At 38.1% G+C, this 13,775-nt stretch overlaps 1 pseudogene across 1 annotated transcript in view; it reads left to right on the forward strand.

The window, feature by feature from the left end:
• The window catches only part of LOC143861635 (uncharacterized), a 44,377-nt pseudogene that overhangs the window by 18,458 nt on the left and 12,144 nt on the right, over positions 1 to 13,775 (forward strand). Inside the window, exon 2 of the transcript XR_013239980.1 lies at positions 11,433 to 11,948. The product of XR_013239980.1 is annotated as an uncharacterized LOC143861635 (transcript). The remainder of the gene's footprint in view (positions 1 to 11,432; positions 11,949 to 13,775) is intronic.

The following is a 13,775-nucleotide window of genomic DNA, read 5'->3' on the forward strand; positions in this document are numbered from 1 at the left end:
CACTACAAAGCAACACATTAGTCCATAAAGACTAATCAATTTGGGTTTGCTAGCATCAAAACAAGAAAAACAAGATGGTAAAGGTGGATAGTTGAAGCCATGGGAACCCTTGGGCTAACATTCTCCCCCTTTTTGATGATGACAAACCAAATTGATTAGGAGGTAGGAGATATCAAAAGAATAGACAAATAGTTAATGCTATAAACAATGAAATATTACTCCCCCTCACTATATGCACAAGTTTAATATGGTAATATAAGGCAAACAATGCATATAGACTATGGACTGCCTAATCAATTCTAAAATTCTCCCCCTTGTGGCAGCGACAAAAAGGGAGGTTTCAACAGTGAAAGCTCAAACAAATATGTCAAGATGTGGAATAAGCACTCCCACTATCTACTTATCATGATTAGAAGATGCTCAAAGTGAAACATGCATAAAAAGAGTGAAGTAACATATGAAACTAAAGTGATCACCCGTTTTTTTTTTAAGCAAGTAAAAATATACAATTTAATCACAATCAAAGGATGATTTCTAGCATGGACATTCTAAATACAACCCTAAGGAGTCTATGAGCTTAAAGTTTTTGACATTTAAGCACTCCTAATGCTTATCATAGAGTTTTAGCAAGTATAGTGCAAGACAAGCAGTTTTTTTTTATATTCGATCTAGAAGATTTTCATTTTAAGCACAACTAATGGGGCAATGGACATTGTGAGCATATCATTATGGTCCATATAAACACAAAGATGAGACACTTTGGCTCTCCCCCTACATATTTGTCATTGGCCTTTGGTAAAAACCTATAAGAGAAGGCATGAAAATGCAAAATGGCTAATGATATGACAGTGAATGCATAGCCAATAGATCTTATCATGGAAAATGATGTACTTAACTTCAAAAGCACATGATAAGAGTGTAATTCATAGGAGATGAGATAATTCTTTCATTACAGGATCCTATGAAAGAGAATTCTAGACGATCTTCAAGATAAAGCTCTAGAATATGATACTTATCATTGGCATAGATAGTAACATATGAGTCTATCCAAGATAAGTCTAAAACCTAAGAGGGTGTGACACTGAGGCTCAGGCTATGGGCTTTTGTCATAAATGAGAGATGTTTTCAAAATAAAAGCATAAGACAAGTCCCAACTACAACACATATGGAGCAACAAGGCTTCAGATGAGTTACTTATCATATGTAATGTAATACCCATATCAATCAACATATGATAAGACAGAAAATGACAGATATTACATATATAGCTCCCCCTTTGTTAGAGACTCATACATCGTATGAATCCAAAGGGCTGTCCAACACAAAGTCACCAAAGGTTTGTGAAGTGATTAGTTGTAAAATAACCCTTGGGCTACAATTACGTGTTTGCTAAGGATACTCAAATGATATCACGTGAGGTGGTGAGACATCCTAGCAACACATGCTCCCCCTAACTATGTGCAAATAATATATACATAACAATTCAAGGCACATATGACTTATCATGGTGAAGATGTTGGCTAGAAGCCAAAGAAGTTAGATGTTTTATTTAAAGTGATAGTACCGTTCCTTCAAAAGAAGGCATGAGCACTAATTGAATAGTTTTTAACTTTAAGGTTTAACATCTTACCAGGTAGCTAATATCATACAAGGGGTGATATATATAGAGAGTGCTATACTTGTTATCAAATGAACTACACACCTAGGAAGGCTAATGATGATAAGTATGTAAGAATCTATCCTAGGATAAGCAACTCTATTCTATTGTTAAGACAATTAGTTCTTTTAAATTTTCCTATAGAAGCAAGCTAGTTATCTTTTAGGGAATGTTCATGTTCGTTTTTATTTTTATTTTCCTATTCCCTATAAGCTTATTGATGTGTTTTGATGGATTAAGTCCAATTAAATAATTAATTGTGATTATCAAAACACATTCATTTCAATCTTTCCCCGTAAAGCCAATTATGCACATAATTCAATTTTGAGCACACTTTTGGCTTTTAAGGCAGTCTCATGATTTTAATGATGTTCACAATTTGTAATAAACTCATGAGATACAAGTTTGAGTGAATGAAGGAAGTGTTTTCAAATAACTCAAACTTATAGTGATCTAGCTTGCGAGTCTTTCACTATGATATAAAAGGATCACATATATAAGCATAGTGTGTATATATATGTCAATTTATGTCTCATGCCTCTCATTAGGTGGATTTTAATAATCATATCATTTAGTGATTCCACTTTAGTTTGAAGTTCACAAGTATTTTTATTTTTCAAGTTCAATAATTCTTGTGAATAAATCAAGGTCATATGGATGCTATTTTGCACACACATCATATACACTCCATAGAGACCATGTGTTTCAATTGCACACTTTGCGATTTTACCTAGATTTTCATTTTTCTAGTGCACATAGGTTTGTTGCGAAGAGTTAGGAATGACACAAGTTTCTTACTACTTCACAATCACTAAGAAATTCACTTGTTTGAGAGTTTTATGTTCTTCTTAGACTTATTTCAAAACAAGTGAGTTGCATGTCATAAATCAATGATAATATTAAAGCTCTTTGACATGAGTAGTTCAGTGAGAAGTCAAGATCACTCACATTTGTTTCTCACATTGAACCAAGTCTCAAATTCCCTTAAATGTTCTAAGATTTTAAGTTGAAAGGGATTGTATCAAAAGCCAAGAATATTCAAGAGTGTCTCATAAATGATAAACATCTTAGGCTAATGAATCAACTTATGAATTTCTCATGATATTAACAATAGTTTTGGAAATTCACTAAGTTTTTTTTATTTTGACCCAACCTCGTTTATTTAGAGAAGTCTAAGGTTTAATTTACAATTATTTTACTTAGACATTTCATGCATTTTTCTTGATTTTCTATCATTTCTTCTATTTTCAATTTTTGCTTTATTTATTTTATGATTGATAGACGGACATGATCAACAACTTTAAAATATAAAAGTCTAGCAAAAATAAGATAATATTTAGGAACCTAACTTGAACCATCCTAAGCTATTCCTATGAGCCAATTTAGGTACTACGTGTATGAACAAATTTCAAGTAAGATACCAACCACTTAGACCAAGGTACATGGTCATACCATTATAAGAGAGTGTACTTTTATTATGCACCATAACATAAGTTATAAGATTAATTGTGCGAGATGAGTCATGTCACAAATGGTATGAACACTACCTTATAGATACATAAGGATCAAGCAAGATATTTGTATCTATAATTCATTTTTAAATGATATAATCAATGAAGCACATATAACTAGATGCAAAGAGATCAATCTACTTTAAAAATATAGCATCTAGAATATAAAATTATAAAAGATATTAACTATCAAGCACAAGGTGATTAGATACCAGTTTTCTTTTTCTTTTTTTTAAATGACTAAGTACAATCAACTAGACACAAATGATACTAGATTTTGAATCACAATCAATTACATAGTATCTAGCATATAAGATCAAGAGATATAACATTTAAGCACATACCCCTAAATTTAATAATCATATTAAATTATTCAAGTAGGGGATTTTGGAACCCAAACCAACTTGGTTCCAACAAAGTTTATTTTATGCAATGAATCTTTTCTAATCCAAACAAACTTATTTGATTTCACAAATCTAAGTCTACATCTAGATTTGTGATGCCCTACTCTACCATAATATGTGCAAGGATAAGAACTAGCAGATGAGGAGTAAATAGAACTACAAGAATGTGAATGAGAGCAAACATGTTTATCTTTTTCTTCTTGTAGTTTTTTTATTTTTCAACACTAGGATTATATTTTCTAGCTTCATCTCTTCAACTTTATCTTCTAAGTAATCTATTGCACGAGATGGATTCATTCTTAGTTCTTTTTCATCTTCCTCCACAAATTTGTATTTTTCATTAAGTTCATGGTATGTAATTTTCAAATCCTCATTTAGTTCAAGTAACTTATTTTCTTTGACCTTAAGTTCTTTTAACTCTTCTTCCAAGGTCTTTATCTTACATAGCATAGAGTCGACATAATTTTTGATCACTAAATCCCTCTTGTTTCTTTCCATCAACTCTTTATTCAACTCTTCACACTTCATTTTAAATTGCTCACTTATGATATTTTCAGTGTTTGGTGAGGCAATTTTACTTGTATTGTTGTTCTTGTACAATTCTTCAAGTTTGTTCCATAATTCCTTAGCACTTTTGCAAGATATGACATTTTCATAGACATTAGTGCTTAAGGCACAACACAATGTAATGAGGGCTTTAGAGTGCAAGGTGAATTTTTTGATTTCCTTCCCATTTGGCTTTTTGGTGTTGGGAAAAGTATATCCCTTTTCTATTGTTTGCCAAACACCAAAATCTAGACTCTTAAGATAAGTCATCATACAGATCGACCAAGATCCATAATCTAAACCATCAAATACGGGTAGTCTAGAAGCCATTAGGTTGCCAAATAGATCTTTCTCTTTGAGGTTTTCAATAGAAAGACTATGTAAGAGCCTTAGCTCTGATACCAAATGAAATCCCAATAGGCAACCCAAGAGGGGGATGAATTGGGTAATTAAAATTTTTACCCTAATTAAGTGTAATGTTATAACAATTTTAACAATTAGCAATTATAAGTTTAATCAGGATTTTGAAAAGCATTACAAGTTTAAATCTAACCCTTGTTCAAATGATTATAAGCATAAAGAAAGGTTAGATATTACCAAACACCCAAAGGAGGCAAGAATGAGAGCAAGGAGACCACACAAAGATTTATAGTGGTTCGGTCACAAACAAACCTACTCCATTACCCAAGTACTTGGCCTTTCCTTGGGATTTTCCTTCACTATGATTGGATTCTTCAAATGCCGAACCTCCAAGCTTTACAATGAACACCGCCTCCAAGGGAACAAACCCTTTTTGCACAACCGCCTCCAAGGAGATTAACCCTCTTCGCAAAACGCCTTCAAGGAAACACTCATCTTCGCAAACCGCCTCCAAGGTAGTGATCCCTCTTCGCAAACTGCCTCAAAGAGAAAAGCTCATCTTTGCGCTGGATTTACCTTTGTTGTTGGGCCGAACCGAAGACCCCGATTACAATGAATATGGAAGAAGATAAAGCTCACTCAATGCCTCTTGATAGGCTAATACAAACAATCAATAGCTCACAATCTCTCCAAAATATTACACCAATAAAGCCCTATGGAGATCTTCTTCAAGTATGGAAAATGCAAGTTCAAAGCTCTTAAAGAAAACTAATGGATTTGAAGGTTTAAGCTCAAATAAGATTTTCAATGGGTGCAAAAGTCTTTTAATCCATGATAGAATAGCATATTTATAGTCCATAATGATTTATGACCGTTTGGGGGTAATTTGGGCAAGAAAATATCCCAAACGGATCAAAAATGCAACTAGCCGTTAAGCCCCAACGGCTAGTTTTTCGCGCTGTCCCAGTCGACCGGGGTCGAGCGGTCGCCCGCGGGAGGGCTCTTAGAATTTTAAAAAATGGCAATTTTAGTGCCCCGGTCTACTGCGGATGCAAAAAATAGTTTTTTGCCATGATCTTTTAAAATTTGTATCTCACTCGTTTCTTATCGGATTTTGATGCTCTTATACTTGATTTGAATGGAAACGATGAGATCTATCTGTTAAAAATTATTTTCAAAAATATTTGAAAATGTTTTGAACCAGTTAAATCGGGTTTAAGTTGCTGGACTCATAATTCAAGTGCTAATGTCATTTCTTTTCATTTGTAAACTTTGGTTGGCACTTGGGCTATGGTTCCTTGAGCTATGGACTTTTGTTTTACTAAGTTTAGGACCTTTGAAAATGATTTTCCATGAAATACATATAGGTTTCAAGGTTGGTTTTGAAAGAGGTTTGAAAAACACTTTCGAATGCAAAACCACTTGAAGTAGATCTCCAATACAATCTAAAAATGTAAAACTACTTAGCACCTTGATTGTATTGGCTTCAAGGTCTTCCTTGAGCTTTTGGCTTGTAAGTGAACACTTGAGAATGCTTTGGTACGTGTGACTTCCTCTTCTTCAATCATCTTTACTTTGAATGCTCGAGATAGTCACCAACACTTGTTCATCTTCAAGCTCCTCTTGGCATATACTAGGCTTGCTTGTAGGATCCTCAACTTGAGCTCTATGCTTGGACATCTTCCAAGGATGATGTCTTCATCGTGTGCAAGCTCTCTTGGATCCTTTGTGCATGTTGATCCTCAAGCCATATGTTGTGTTGTATTGTGTAATGGCGATATGACATATGAAGTTCTTGTTTAAGGCACAACACTACAAAGCAACACATTAGTCCACAAAGAGTACTCAATTTGGGTTTGCTAGTATCAAAACAAGAAGGTAAAGATGAATAGTTAAACCCATGGGAACCCTTGGGCTAACAATACTCTGTTCTTTCTGATGCATGTTCCTAAAACGTATTGGAGTGATGGCATTCTTACTTCTTGTTTTCTTGCTAAACGTCTTCCCTCATCAGTATTAGATACTCGCTCTCCCTTCTAGGTTCTTCACCCGCACGGTGACCACTTCCCTCTTACTCCTCGTGTATTTGGATGTGTGTGCTTTGTCCACAAGCTGAGTTCTAGTGTGGACAAACTAGACCCCCGAGCTGAGAGGTGTGTTTTTCTGGGATACTCTCGTACCAGAAAGGCTATCGGTGTTATAGTCCTTGTCTTCGTTGGTGCTTTGTCTCTGCTGACGTCACCTTCTTTGAGTCAGTTCATTATTTTCCTAGTCCTACCTCTCCTCCTCCAGTGTCTCTGGACTCGCTTCCGCTTCCACTTCCGGTTCTCCCTAATCGAGTTCCTCCTACCCCTACCCCGATGCCCTCTCCGTCAGTTTCACTGCCGACTCCTCCTTCCACATCTGGCCCTATGCAGGTATACCAGCGTCATGCCCACCCTAGATCACCTCTAGCTCCACCTGCGCCCCTCTCGTCCTAGCCAGAGACTCCGCCGTCCATTTCTCAGGTATTACCTCCTCCTTCTGCACCTCATTTAGACTCTCCCATTGCATCTCGTACGCGCTCTCGTACTACGGCCTATCCTATATCTTCTTATGTATCTTATGATCATTTTTCCTACTTTTCGCAGCTTTGTGTCTTCCTTGTCCTTTGTCTCCTTGCCTAGGTCCTTACAGGAAGCTCTTACCCACCCTGGGTGGCGTGGTGCTATGGATGCTGAGATGAGTGCCCTTTAGGCGAATCACACTTGGGATCTTGTTCCTTCTCCTTCTGGCGTCCATCTTGTTGGATGCCGCTGGGTTTATGCCATCAAGTACCTTCTCGATGGCTCTGTTGAGCTCCTTAAGGCGCGGTTGGTCGCCAAAGTATACACTCAGACGTTTGGGATTGATTATACCGAGACCTTCTCCCCTATTGCCAAAATTCCCTCGGTTGTGTCTTTATATCTTTGGCCGTCAATCATAGATGGCATCTTCATCAACTTGATGTCAAGAATGCCTTCCTCCATGGTGATTTAGTTGAGGAGGTGTGGAGCAACCTCAAGGGTATGTTGCTCAGGGGGAGTTCACTTCCTCTGTTTGTCATCTTCGCAAGTCATTATATGGCCTCAAACAATCTCCTCGTGCATGGTTTGGCAAGTTTAGTGATTCTCTCATGAGCTATGGTATGAAACAATGTGAGGTAGACCACTCTGTGTTTAGCCTCAAGTCTGATGCTGGATATGTCATTCTCATAGTCTATGTAGATGACATTATCATTACAGGGAGTGACTCTTGTGGCATTCAACGATTGAAGACGTTCCTTCAGACACAGTTCTCTACAAAGGATCTTGGTCGTCTTCGATACTTCTTCGGGATTGATTGAGGTATCCTATTTAGGTACAAATGTTTCCCTATCTCAGTGGAAATATGTGTAGGATCTTTTGGATGAGACTAGATCGTTGGGGATCAAACCTGCTAGTACCCCCATGGAACCAAATACTAAACTTCTCCCAGAAGAGGGGGACTTATTAGAGGATCCTGGCCGATATAGGAGACTTGTTGGAAAGCTCATATATCTCACTGTCACTCGTCCTGATATTTCCAATGCTGTGGGAATAGTTAGCCAATTTATGAGTGAGCATCGCACTTCTCACTGGGCTGCTGTGGTGCATCTTCTTCGCTACTTGAAAAGTACCCCAGGCGAAGGGCTACTTTTCAAGAAACATAGTCACATGAGATTAGAGGCCTTTTGTGATGTTGATTGGGCTGGATCTCCAGCTGACACACGATCCACTACTGGATATTGAACATATGTCAGGGGAAATCTTGTGTCTTGGCGCAGCAAGAAGCAAAATGTTGTGTCCAAGTCAAGTGCAGAAGCCGAGTACAGGGCCATGTCTCACACTTGTAGTGAGCTCATTTGGCTACGTTCTCTTCTATCTGAGATTGGGTTTCCTCCATCTTCTCCTGCAGAGTTGTATTGTGATAACAAGGCGGCTATCTATATTGCAAACAATCCAGTATTTCATGAGCGTACCAAACATATTGAGGTAGACTGCCACTTTATTAGACACAGGATCCAGCAGGGCATGTTGCGTACTACATTCACTCGATCTGCCGATCAGTTAGCCGACACCTTCACCAAACCATTGAGCAAAGCTAAGTTTATTGATATTTGTAACAAGCTGGGAATGTGTAATATATACATTCCAGCTTGAGGGGGAGTGTTGAATAGCTATGTATGTGTGTGTTTGTGTGTATGTTATGCCATAAGAGCATGGTTGTCTTTTGCACTTTTCCTCTCTTAATATAAATACTTGAGTGAAGGGAGAAGCCCTCAACTCATTCTATTCTCTCACTTTGGTTCTTCTCCAACACTTTTTATACCCGCAATCGCTATTACCCCACCAGAAATCGGAAAGAAGACTATCAATCTGCTTGAGGACTGATTTTGGTGGGATTATTGCGAGAAAAATGTGGATTGCAGTGCTTGATAACATCATGGTTTATAAGGTATGGATCTTTTCTATAAGGCTATCAAAGAATGTTGTGAATGCCCAGAGAGGTGACTGGAGAGTTTTTGCTTCTAAAAACCGTTGAAGTTGCTTTGCTTGTTCTCCTTGCTGGAGGGACTTGTCCGGTATTGTGAAGCAACTTTTGCCTTTGTTGATTTTCTGGCTAGAGCACTTTTCATACCTTCAGAGGAATTTCATGATTTGATTGCGGCTTGTCTTACATCCATTGGAGAGTACTACTATATCATCTGTGAACAAGTAGTGGGTGATGGGAATGCTTCCCATGTTCCTGAGGTAGTAGGCTGCTCTTCCCTCTCTTCCACTGGGGTTCCCCGTTTAGCACTACAGAGAACCAGCAGTTTTGGGTTGCCTCCGCTATAAGCGATCTCCACTTTGCTGAGAAGCCAAATCGCTCTAATAGAAATTACTAGTTTAGCCTGTCAAAGATTTAGCCATGTCAAGTTTTAGCATCACATTTCCTCCTCTCACTTTTTTCTTAAGGAAGATCATCATGGGGAATGCCGATATTGTCTGATATCCACCTACCTTTACCGGACGCTCCTTGTTCCAAAGGTATTAGATTAGGCAAGGCTTTTGCAAGTCTTGTTACCATAAGTTTGGAAAAGATTTTGTAACAGATATTGCATAGCCTAATCAGTCAGAATTCCGAATAGTCTTGGTTTTTCAGTTTTTGGAATTAAGGCAAGAAAAGTAGAGGAGTAATGTGTAGATAGTTTATCTCCTTTGAAGAAAGAGATGGCAGCTTCCACTAGGTCTGTTGTTATATTATCCCACCAAGATGAGAAGAATAGTCCGGAGAACCTGTCTAGAACGGGGGAGCTCTCTAGAGGGCTGTTGAAAACTGCTTCTTTGATTTCTTTCTTCGAAGGCACTGCTGATAGCATTTGGTTGTCCTGTTTAGAAATCAGAGGAGGAATGAGATAGAGCAAATCTGAGTCCTTCGTTACTCCCTGATGCAAAGAATTCACTTGCTAGGACCGTATCCTGCTCCTATTTGAAATCCAGTTTCTTTCTTGTTTGATTTTAGAGATGCCTCCAAATTTCCTTTGGTGGTGCAACAAAGCATGGAAGAACCTGCTTTTTTTGTCACCTTCCTAGAGACAATTCTCTTTTAATTTTTTCCTTAGGATGATTTTCTCATGGATGATGGTTTCGTTTAATTTAGATCTGGCTTCGAAGAGAGCTTTTGAATTGGCTTGGCTCGAGTTGTAGAGGTGAGTTGCTTCTGCAATGAGGACTTCATCCTCCTCTTTTTTAATATTTTGGAACGCATCTTGATATGTCTCCTTGTCCCACAATTTCAGGATTCTTTTTGTATTCTTGAGCTTGAGTGATAGGATTTCTAATGGTTTGCCATCCATTGGAAAGGACCAAGCCTCTTCCAGGAGCCCAATTTTTAGCAAGAAGACCCCAAGTTTTCCTAGATGACCCCAACTTTCCCTTCTTCCTTTCCCTTTCCATTTTTTCTGGTGTTGATTCTTCTTTGTCCTCTTTTTTTTTCAGTTTTTCGGCATCAATTATTCTTTTTTTCCTCCTCCTTCCGCTTCTTTTCCATTTTCCGGCGCCTTCCATTTTTCCGCCACCTTCTATTTTATCTGGCATTGATTCTCCTTTTTTTCCCTTCCTCTTCTTTTCCATTTTTCCGACATTCCCTTTTCCTTCTCCTTCCTTCTCTTGCAAGTTGTAGAGATGAAAAACAGGAAAAACCAGAGAAGAAGAAGATACCATTTTTCTATGCTATATTTGCATTTGAGGACAAAATTGTCTTTTGGACTGTACGGCTCCATAAAGTAGGGAACCGAAATTCAACCACCATTCACTAACAATTTCTGAAATTTGATGCAATTTCTGGATATTTTCCTAAATTTTTAGCCATAATAACCATGTTTTTTTATTCCAATCGGAACAAAATTGTTCACATTGTGGGGCTCTTTTAACCAATGCATTGCCAAAATTCTTGTTACTAGTCGTTTATAAAAAGGCCAGAACTAAAACAGAGACTTCACTGCCAAAGAAGCACCACAGAGACTTCATCTACTACCCCACCAAAAAATAAATAGGTCACCTTAACTAGAAACTGTTCTGAAGCCTGATGAAACGCCAAGAGTCGACATTTGACTCGGATCTTCCCTAATATAAATACTATTACAGCAGAATAAAGAAGAGAAGCAGCTTACCAAATTTCCAAAAAAAAAGAAGGAATAAGCTAGCCTCACTTTGGGGTCTTTCCAAATTAAAAAACACAGCAAAATCAACTCACACCAGAGATAGATGTAAGCTACCCTCACTTATGTTGTGAAAGTATGATTTTTCTTGTCATACCATGCTAACACTCCAGCTGTAAGTTGTTAACCAAATGAAAAAGAAATGAGGCACGACACATAGCCTAAACAGCTATGCATACTTCTAATTATTGGATAATTATTACTTTTTACAGGTATCATTCGAGAAATACTGAATGTGCGTCCAGATCTTGCACAGAAAAGAGATGGGCAAGGACTTTCTCCATTACATTTAGCTCCTAGCAAAGGGCACGTAAAGGCAACGAAAGAGTTTCTAAGAGTCGACTCAGACCTCTGTTGCCTAAGAGATAATGAGGGAATGACACCCTTCCATTTAGCATCAAGAAAAGGGCACTTGGAGGTAACGAGAGAGTTTCTAAGAGTCAACTCAGACCTCTGTTTACTAGGAGATAATGAGGGAAGAACACCTCTCCATTCAGCAGCAGCCAAAGGACAAGTTTCCATCCTCAAAGAGATTCTCTCCATAAGTCTCAAAAGTTTGGATGCTAACAAAAGAGGGAGAAACTGTCCTACATCTAAGCGTGAGGAACAACCAGTATGAGGCTGTTCTGTTTTTGGTGGAAACAGTTGACGTTAGAGGCCTCATAAACTTGCCTGACAACAATGGGGACACCGTGATACACCTCGCAACAGCTGCAAAACTCCCTCTGGTAAGAATCTCTTGCAATTCTAGGAGCACTTTTAGTTCACATATGCATGGAATGCAACAGTTGGGATGATGGGAATATCTCAACATGCGAAGAGTTTTTTAGCCACTTTATGGGGTAAGAGTTTAACTGTACTAATACCCACGGCTAAATACATCCCAGACTTTCAAGGACAGTATCAGTATGAAAACTGTCTTGATCTCACAATAAAATAGTCGGGTTCGACTGATTGACCACCGTCCACCGGCAAAAGTAAATTTTACTGGTGGTTTTTTAAGGACTGCTGGTAAACTTATGCAAATTACCGGTGGTCATAAAAGCCTGACGCTATAAATCTACTGAATCTACTGTACCGGCGTTTTTTTGTGATTGTCAGTGTACATACACCGGCAATACCCGGATTTCTTGTTGTTGGAGCTACAAACAGTCACCAGTCAATTTGTCCTAGCGATCACTATTGGGGCCCCGCGTAGGCGACCAAAAGTTTGACCCATAGACATTGATCACAACTTGATAGTGTGGAAAAATTTGACAGGCAAAACCCAATCCGATCATGTGCAAAGAAATGGAATGATAATAAGGATGCAAACACATACTCAAACACATGAGATATGTGATTCGGCAGTAATGCCTACGTTCATGGGGCAAGAATTGATCTTCCGCTATGAGAAAAAGAAACAACAGACGATTACAATAGGTTTAACCCAAAACCCAAAAATCGTAATCATTTCTTCTCTCTCAATCAAGACCTTGCACTTCTCTTCACAAGAGAAATAGCCAAGAGAAAATCCCTTCTTTTCAACACAAGAGAAAACCAATAGAAAATCATTTCTTTCTCTCTTTTAAAAATGACAAATTCATTTCTCTCATGGCCAGAAGCTTAAGGTATTCTATACCTTATATAAACTAGGTCTTAACCTATGTCTCGGTATTCTATACCTTATATAGACTAGGTCTTAACCTATGTCTCGGTATTCTATACCTTGTATAGACTAGGTCTTAACCTAAGTCTCTCTCTCTCTCTCTCTCTCTCTCTCTCTCTCTCTCTCTCCTCTCTCCTCTCTCTCTCTCTCTCTCTCTCTCTCTCTCCTGGTCCAAATAGGAAAACTTCAAGAGAAATCCCATGTCCTGTCTCCTCTTTGTTTCTTAATAAAATAAGGAATCCTACAAGCTAGTCTCACTCCTAGTCAAACTAAGATGGCTCCACTCAAGCTGTATGAAACGAGATACAATCCCAACAATCTTCACCTTGACTCATTTCATAGCTTGAAGTAGATCTAAACCAGGAAAGTTAAGGGCTAGTTGTATATATATGTTTTTTTCAATCAAAGGGGGAAGAAACAAAGTTCTTAAGAGCACTGTAAGACTCTCAAAGAACTCCAAGAAAATTGAAGAAAGGAAGCTTAAGATGGCAACTGAATTATGAAACCATAGCATGCATGGAATTCATTGCCACATCAGCACATGAGTGAGCTAGCACTTCGCTGGCCATACTGCCACCTAAACAAGTGCTAGTTGGCTCTTAGCTGTAGATGACAGCGGGCCATGAGATGTCACTTAGCTGGCTCTTGAAACTCACCTATAAATAGGTGTCCTGCTAGGATTTTTAGATAGTTCTTGATTTCTTGAAATGTAGTTGTGTTAAGAGTTTTGGAGAGCTCTAAGATCTTGGGAGTGGAAGCTTCCCTCCATTGATGACTCTATGAAATTGACTTCGATGTAAGAAACCTTTCCTCCGTCTTTATATTTCTTTTTTAACGTAATCACTCAAGTTCTGTATTAGATCTGAAATTCAAGTCTGAGTTTTCTGTCATGAGTTTGAGATTTTAG

This window comes from Tasmannia lanceolata, unplaced genomic scaffold, assembly GCF_043159265.1.
Source record: "Tasmannia lanceolata isolate RefF3 unplaced genomic scaffold, GAP_Taslan_0.1 ptg000003l, whole genome shotgun sequence".
In the NCBI taxonomy this organism is placed as follows: Eukaryota; Viridiplantae; Streptophyta; class Magnoliopsida; order Canellales; family Winteraceae; genus Tasmannia; species Tasmannia lanceolata.